The 7,500-nt window shown below is 40.3% G+C and overlaps 1 protein-coding gene across 4 annotated transcripts in view; it reads right to left on the bottom strand.

Moving 5' to 3' along the window:
- pcsk5b (proprotein convertase subtilisin/kexin type 5b) overlaps positions 1-7,500 on the bottom strand; it is a 353,408-nt gene that overhangs the window by 269,542 nt on the left and 76,366 nt on the right. The window lies entirely within an intron of this gene.

The raw sequence follows: 7,500 nt of genomic DNA, 5'->3' as shown, positions 1-7,500 counted from the left end.
ATCATTTTCAACCCATATTCAGTTGAATATGCTACAAAGACAACATATTTGATGTTCAAACTGATAAACATTTTTTTTTTTGCAAATAATCATTAACTTTAGAATTTGATGCCAGCAACACGTGCCAAAGAAGTTGGGAAAGGTGGCAATAAATACTGATAAAGTTGAGGAATGCTCATCAAACACTTATTTGGAACATCCCACAGGTGAACAGGCTAATTGGGAACAGGTGGGTGCCATGATTGGGTATAAAAGTAGATTCCATGAAATGCTCAGTCATTCACAAACAAGGATGGGGCGAGGGTCACCACTTTGTCAACAAATGCGTGAGCAAATTGTTGAACAGTTTAAGAAAAACCTTTCTCAACCAGCTATTGCAAGGAATTTAGGGATTTCACCATCTACGGTCCGTAATATCATCAAAGGGTTCAGAGAATCTGGAGAAATCACTGCACGTAAGCAGCTAAGCCTGTGACCTTCGGTCCCTCAGGCTGTACTGCATCAACCAGCAACATCCGTGTAAAAAGGATATCACCACATGGGCTCAGGAACACTTCAGAAACCCACTGTCAGTAACTACAGTTGGTCGCTACATCTGTAAGTGCAAGTTAAAACTCTCCTATGCAAGGCGAAAACCATTTATCAACAACACCCAGAAACGCCGTTGGCTTCGCTGGGCCTGAGCTCATCTAAGATGGACTGATACAAAGTGGAAAAGTGCTCTGTGGTCTGACGAGTCCACATTTCAAATTGTTTTTGGAAACTGTGGACGTCGTGTCCTCCGGACCAAAGAGGAAAAGAACCATCCGGATTGTTATAGGCGCAAAGTTGAAAAGCCAGCATCTGTGATGGTATGGGGGTGTATTAGTGCCCAAGACATGGGTAACTTACACATCTGTGAAGGCGCCATTAATGCTGAAAGGTACATACAGGTTTTGGAGCAACATATGTTGCCATCCAAGCAACGTTACCATGGACGCCCCTGCTTATTTCAGCAAGACAATGCCAAGCTACGTGTTACATCAACGTGGCTTCATAGTAAAAGAGTGCGGGTACTAGGTTGGCCTGCCTGTAGTCCAGACATGTCTCCCATTGAAAATGTGTGGCGCATTATGAAGCCTAAAATACCACAACGGAGACCCCCGGACTGTTGAACAACTTAAGCTGTACATCAAGCAAGAATGGGAAAGAATTCCACCTGAGAAGCTTAAAAAATGTGTCTCCTCAGTTCCCAAACGTTTACTGAGTGTTGTTAAAAGGAAAGGCCATGTAAAACAGTGGTGAACATGCCCTTTCCCAACTACTTTGTCACGTGTTGCAGCCATGAAATTCTAAGTTAATTATTATTTGCAAAAAAAAAATAAAGTTTATGAGTTTGAATATCAAATATCTTGTCTTTGTAGTGCATTCAATTGAATATGGGTTGAAAAGGATTTGCAAATCATTGTATTCCGTTTATATTTACATCCAACACAATTTCCCAACTCATATGGAAACGGGGTTTGTACTTGGTTGATATTCAAGTCACGAAATGTAAATAGAGTATTGTTGGTGCTTTTTGAATGTTTTTTTTTGGCTTTTATGGGCGATATAGAGGACCTCTAATTGGCGCCGCTGTAAGCGGACTTTTATATAAGTTTATTTAAAAATAAGAACGCATTAAAGAAAAATACATTTGACACTATATTCTGTGATATGCAATCACATCAGTAGTCGATCTGAAGCTGTAAGTACAGTTCTTTTGGCCATGTCTGCATTCACTCTCCAACAACATGACGCCACAGCATCTAATGATGGAGCAGACATTGTACAAAGAGACCACAAAGAGAATCATTTCCAGACAAGCATGAGTGATTTTCCTCTGCGTGAACAGTGTCCATCTGCAACACAAGAAAAGAAGAGGGGAAAAAAAAAAACAGTTTTGTCGATACAACTTGAGCAGACAGCGAAAAGAGGAGCGAAGCTGACATAATGACTGCAGAGTGATTATCTGCTCTCATGCACAGAAACAATTTGCCAGGTTCTCTGGAGACTCAGGAGTCGGCGAGACTCGGTAAGCCGAGAGAAGAGCGGGCTTGAAGAGAATGAGTCCCCAGAGAGTCAATAAATATAAAAAAATAAAGGCTCAACTGGAGGAAGGAAAGTGAAAATAAATAGCTGGAGAGAGAATGAAGCAGGGGAATTGATTGAAGGCTGATTTAATAACTCAATTGAGTGGCATTTCGGTGTCTTCTCTACGAGGCTACAAAGACAAAGCATGAAATACAGACTTAGACAGTTATTAGTCGTACGCTCCGACAGTACGTACGTCTGCTGCCGAGGTGTCCGTCAGCCTCAAAAACAATGGTGTCATCAAGATAAGCGCGTCTACTTAAAACCACTGGTGTATGATTACAATTTGCATACATTAGCATTTATATTTGATCCACTTGTCCGCCGTTCTGGGGGAGACGGTGAAGGCATCGCTGCCTTTCATGCCTCGTTTATGTCAGCTCTGCATGTTTTATTTTGCCCTCCCCAAGTTGGAGCTCAGCTTAGAGACAAGTTTCATTCTGAGGGACCAAACTGCCGAATGTGGAGGAGTTGAAAGCATTTCAGGAAGTTCTAATGAGCACGAATGGCTATGTTGACCATTTATTTTAAAGGGGAACATTATCACCAGACCTATGTAAGCGTCAATATATACCTTGATGTTGCAGAAAAAAAGACCATATATTTTTTTAACCGAAGTCCGAACTCTAAATGGGTGAATTTTGGCGAATTAAACGCCTTTCTATTATTCGCTCTCGGAGCGATGACGTCACAACGAGTCAAATCAGCTCTGTTATTTTCCGTTTTTTTTCCGTACCTTGGAGACATCATGCCTCGTCGGTGTGTTGTCGGAGGGTGTAACAACACGAACAGGGACGGATTCGAGTTGCACCAGTGGCCCAAAGATGCGAAAGTGGCAAGAAATTGGACGTTTGTTCCGCACACTTTACCGACGAAAGCTATGCTACGACAGAGATGGCAAGAATGTGTGGATATCCTGCGACACTCAAAGCAGATGCATTTCCAACGATAAAGTCAAAGAAATCTGCCGCCAGACCCCCATTGAATCTGCCGGAGTGTGTGAGCAATTCGGGGACAAAGGACCTCGCTAGCACGGCAAGCAATGGCGGCAGTTTGTTCCCGCAGACGAGCGAGCTAAACCCCCTGGATGTCTTGGCTCACACCGTCCCTTATGCCACCGAAGATGATCAAGAGAAGAATATCGACCCTAGCTTCCCTGGCCTGCTGACATCAACTCCAAAACTGGACAGATCAGCTTTCAGGAAAAGAGCGCGGATGAGGGTATGTCTACAGAATATATTAATTGATGAAAACTGGGCTGTCTGCACTCTCAAAGTGCATGTTGTTGCCAAATGTATTTCATATGCTTTAAACCTAGTTCATAGTTGTTAGTTTCCTTTAATGCCAAACAAACACATACCAATCGTTGGTTAGAAGGCGATCGCCGAATTCGTCCTCGCTTTCTCCCGTGTCGCTGGCTGTCGTGTCGTTTTCGTTGGTTTCGCTTGCATACGGTTCAAACCGATATGGCTCAATAGCTTCAGTTTCTTCCTCAATTTTGTTTTCGCTACCTGCCTCCACACTACAACCATCCGTTTCAATACATGCGTAATCTGTTGAATCGCTTAAGCCGCTGAAATCCGAGTCTGAATCCGAGCTAATGTCGCTATAGCTTGCTGTTCTATGCGCCATGTTTGTTTGTGTTGGCATCACTATGTGACGTCACAGGAAAATGGACGGGTGTATATAACGATGGTTAAAATCAGGCACTTTGAAGCTTTTTTTAGGGATATTGCGTGATGGGTAAAATTTTGAAAAAAAACTTCGAAAAATAAAATAAGTTACTGGGAACTGAATTTTAATGGTTTTAACCCTTCTGAAAGTGTGATAATGTTCCCCTTTAATATATCGTAAAAAGCTCCAATTAACGCTCCGAGGCTCTGTTCACACTGCAAGGTATGATGCCCAATTTGTGTTTTTTGTTACATTAAAAAAAAGATGTGATTTTTAATGTGATGTATTAGGTACCTGAAGTGACCTGCATGCGCACATGAATTACCATGAATTGATTAACGTGGACCCCGACTTAAACAAGTTGAAAAACGTATTCGGGTGTTACCATTTAGTGGTCAATTGTACGGAATATGTACTGTACTGTGCAATCTACTAATAGAAGTCTCAATCAATCAAAAAACATGACGTCACATGTGCCGCAATGTGTTTACAAAAATAAACGTGGCTCAGTAGGCCTAAGTCTTGGCACATTTGTGGCAATTTCAAGGATTTTGTGCAACCGGAGTCCAAAAAAATTTGTATAAGAGATTAAGACTCATACTTGCCAACCTTCCCGATTTTCCCAGGAGACTCCCAAATTTCAGTGCCCCTCCCGAAAATCTCCCGGGGCAACCATTCTCCAGAATTTCTCCCGATTTCCACCCGGACAACAATATTGGGGGCGTGTCTTAAAGGCACTGCCTTTAGCGTCCTCTCTCACCTGAAAAGGAGACTATTAAATATGTCTCCGTTATCCATAGGTTTATCTATAACCCATAAAGTAGGCAGGCATGGAGCTATTTCTCAGCGTGTGTTTATTCCAGCCGGCACGTTAATACACTGACCCACAACATCCGGATTCCCATCATGCGCTGCTTCAAAACTACGGCAAGTAGTAATGTCCAAAAACATAACGGAGACGAAGCAGAAGAACGAAGAAGAGACATGGCGACGACGAGTAAGAAGAAGAAGTACGCTTGCAAGTTCCAAAATGATTGGAAAAAATAATTTCAGTTCATCCAGGACAGCTCGAAGTGGAAGGGGTATGCTGCCTGCACATTATGGAGATCAGACTTCTCCATTGAACACGGTGGCCGAACGGATATACTCATTATATATATATATATATATATATATATATATATATATATATATATATATATATATATATATGTATATATATATATTAAGGCTGAAACGACGCGTCATCGGTTACGTAAATATGTCGACGCCGTTTTTGTGCGTCGGCGCGTCGCATATTTACGTCACACTACTGTCATGGCGGAGCGCAAAGGAGACGATTTGAGCGAGGGGAAAAAGCACGCCAAAAGTCGTCAAAAGTGTCGGAGTATTTCAATAAACGGCCTAATAATGTTGTTGTATGCACACTGTGTCGAGCGGAAATGGCCTATCATAGCAGCACAACGGCTATGAACGAACATTTGAAAAGAAAACCCCCGACAGCGTTCTTGCCATCACCATCAACAAGTCAATCGTCTGCGTGCGCATACGTTGTCATTATTACACAAAAACATGAATGTGTCATTTATATCTGCATTGTAAATTCATAAACTAAAGCACCGTTTGCTCTGAGAGGCGCGTTTGGCGTGCCTGTTCAGTGTTTACAAAGACGCGCTCCTCTTTAACGCTGTGGAGAGGCGGCGGCGGCGAGCGAGCGGCGAGGCGGGGCGCGCCGGGAGCGCCGCCGCAAGAGACAGGGGACGACGAGCGAGCGAGGAAGAGGAGCTGAAAAGCGAGGAAAGAAAGAGAAAAGAGTTGGAAGAGAAAAGACTTTGTGTAAAATTAAAAGATTGTAAACCTGGCAAAGCCGTCTGGCGTTCAGTCTGTCGGTCCTGAAAGAACCCCACGGCACAAGACGTGTCACAAACGCTAACGTTAATTAGTTGTGCAAATACCTTTTACAACATTAACAGTTACATATACTATGTACAAACCAACAATTAACTTTCACTTTAATCATACTATCATTGTTGTGTTATTAAGCAAAATAAGCAATACTTTTACTTTTGTTGAAATGTTTACACTGTACACTTTTTTGTATTGGATGTTTAGCTTTATTTTTGCACATTTTAGCAAATAAGCAATACTTTTACTTTTGTTGAAATGTTTACACTTGTTACAGAATATTTCCGTTTTGCACTTTTTTGTATTGGATGTGTATCTTTATTTTTGCAAATTTTAAAGCAAAATAAGCAATACTTTTACTTTTTAAATGCTTATACTATTCCAGAATATTAAGATTTGCACTGGATGTTTACTTTTATATTTGCACATTAAAAAGCAAATAAGCTACTTTTAATTTTGTAAAATTTTAAAAGTTTTAAATGTTTACATTGTTACAGAATATTTTGTCATGTTGTTGTCAATGTTGACTGAGTGGCCATACTTTTTTTTTTGTAAATAAAAGCCATGCCTTTTGAAAAAACTGGCCTACATTTATTTTTTCCTCTTCATTTTAAATAAAAAAAATAATCGGCAAAAGGAAAAATAATCTATAGATTAATCGAAAAATATAATCTATAGATTAACCGATTAATCGAAAAAATAATCTATAGATTAATCGATAGAAAAATAATCGTTAGCTGCAGCCCTAATATATATATATATATATATATATATATATATATATATATATATATATATATATATATATATATAAATATATAAATAATGAGTATATATATATATATATATATATAAATAAATAAATAATGAGTATATATGTATATAAATAATGAGTATATATATATATGGTAAGTCGGGGTCCACATTTCTTTTATACAGGTAAAAGCCAGTAAATTAGAATATTTTGAAAAACTTGATTTATTTCAGTAATTGCATTCAAAAGGTGTAACTTGTACATTATATTTATTCATTGCACACAGACTGATGCATTCAAATGTTTATTTCATTTAATTTTGATGATTTGAAGTGGCAACAAATGAAAATCCAAAATTCCGTGTGTCACAAAATTAGAATATTACTTAAGGCTAATACAAAAAAGGGATTTTTAGAAATGTTGGCCAATTGAAAAGTATGAAAATGAAAAATATGAGCATGTACAATACTCAATACTTGGTTGGAGCTCCTTTTGCCTCAATTACTGCGTTAATGCGGCGTGGCATGGAGTCGATGAGTTTCTGGCACTGCTCAGGTGTTATGAGAGCCCAGGTTGCTCTGATAGTGGCCTTCAACTCTTCTGCGTTTTTGGGTCTGGCATTCTGCATCTTCCTTTTCACAATACCCCACAGATTTTCTATGGGGCTAAGGTCAGGGGAGTTGGCGGGCCAATTTAGAACAGAAATACCATGGTCCGTAAACCAGGCACGGGTAGATTTTGCGCTGTGTGCAGGCGCCAAGTCCTGTTGGAACTTGAAATCTCCATCTCCATAGAGCAGGTCAGCAGCAGGAAGCATGAAGTGCTCTAAAACTTGCTGGTAGACGGCTGCGTTGACCCTGGATCTCAGGAAACAGAGTGGACCGACACCAGCAGATGACATGGCACCCCAAACCATCACCCAACCATGCAAATTTTGCATTTCCTTTGGAAATCGAGGTCCCAGAGTCTGGAGGAAGACAGGAGAGGCACAGGATCCACGTTGCCTGAAGTCTAGTGTAAAGTTTTCACCATCAGTGATGGTTTGGGGTGCCATG

This window comes from Nerophis lumbriciformis, linkage group LG03 (assembly GCF_033978685.3).
Source record: "Nerophis lumbriciformis linkage group LG03, RoL_Nlum_v2.1, whole genome shotgun sequence".
Lineage (NCBI taxonomy): Eukaryota > Metazoa > Chordata > Actinopteri > Syngnathiformes > Syngnathidae > Nerophis > Nerophis lumbriciformis.
This window is presented reverse-complemented; position numbering and strand designations above follow the sequence as displayed.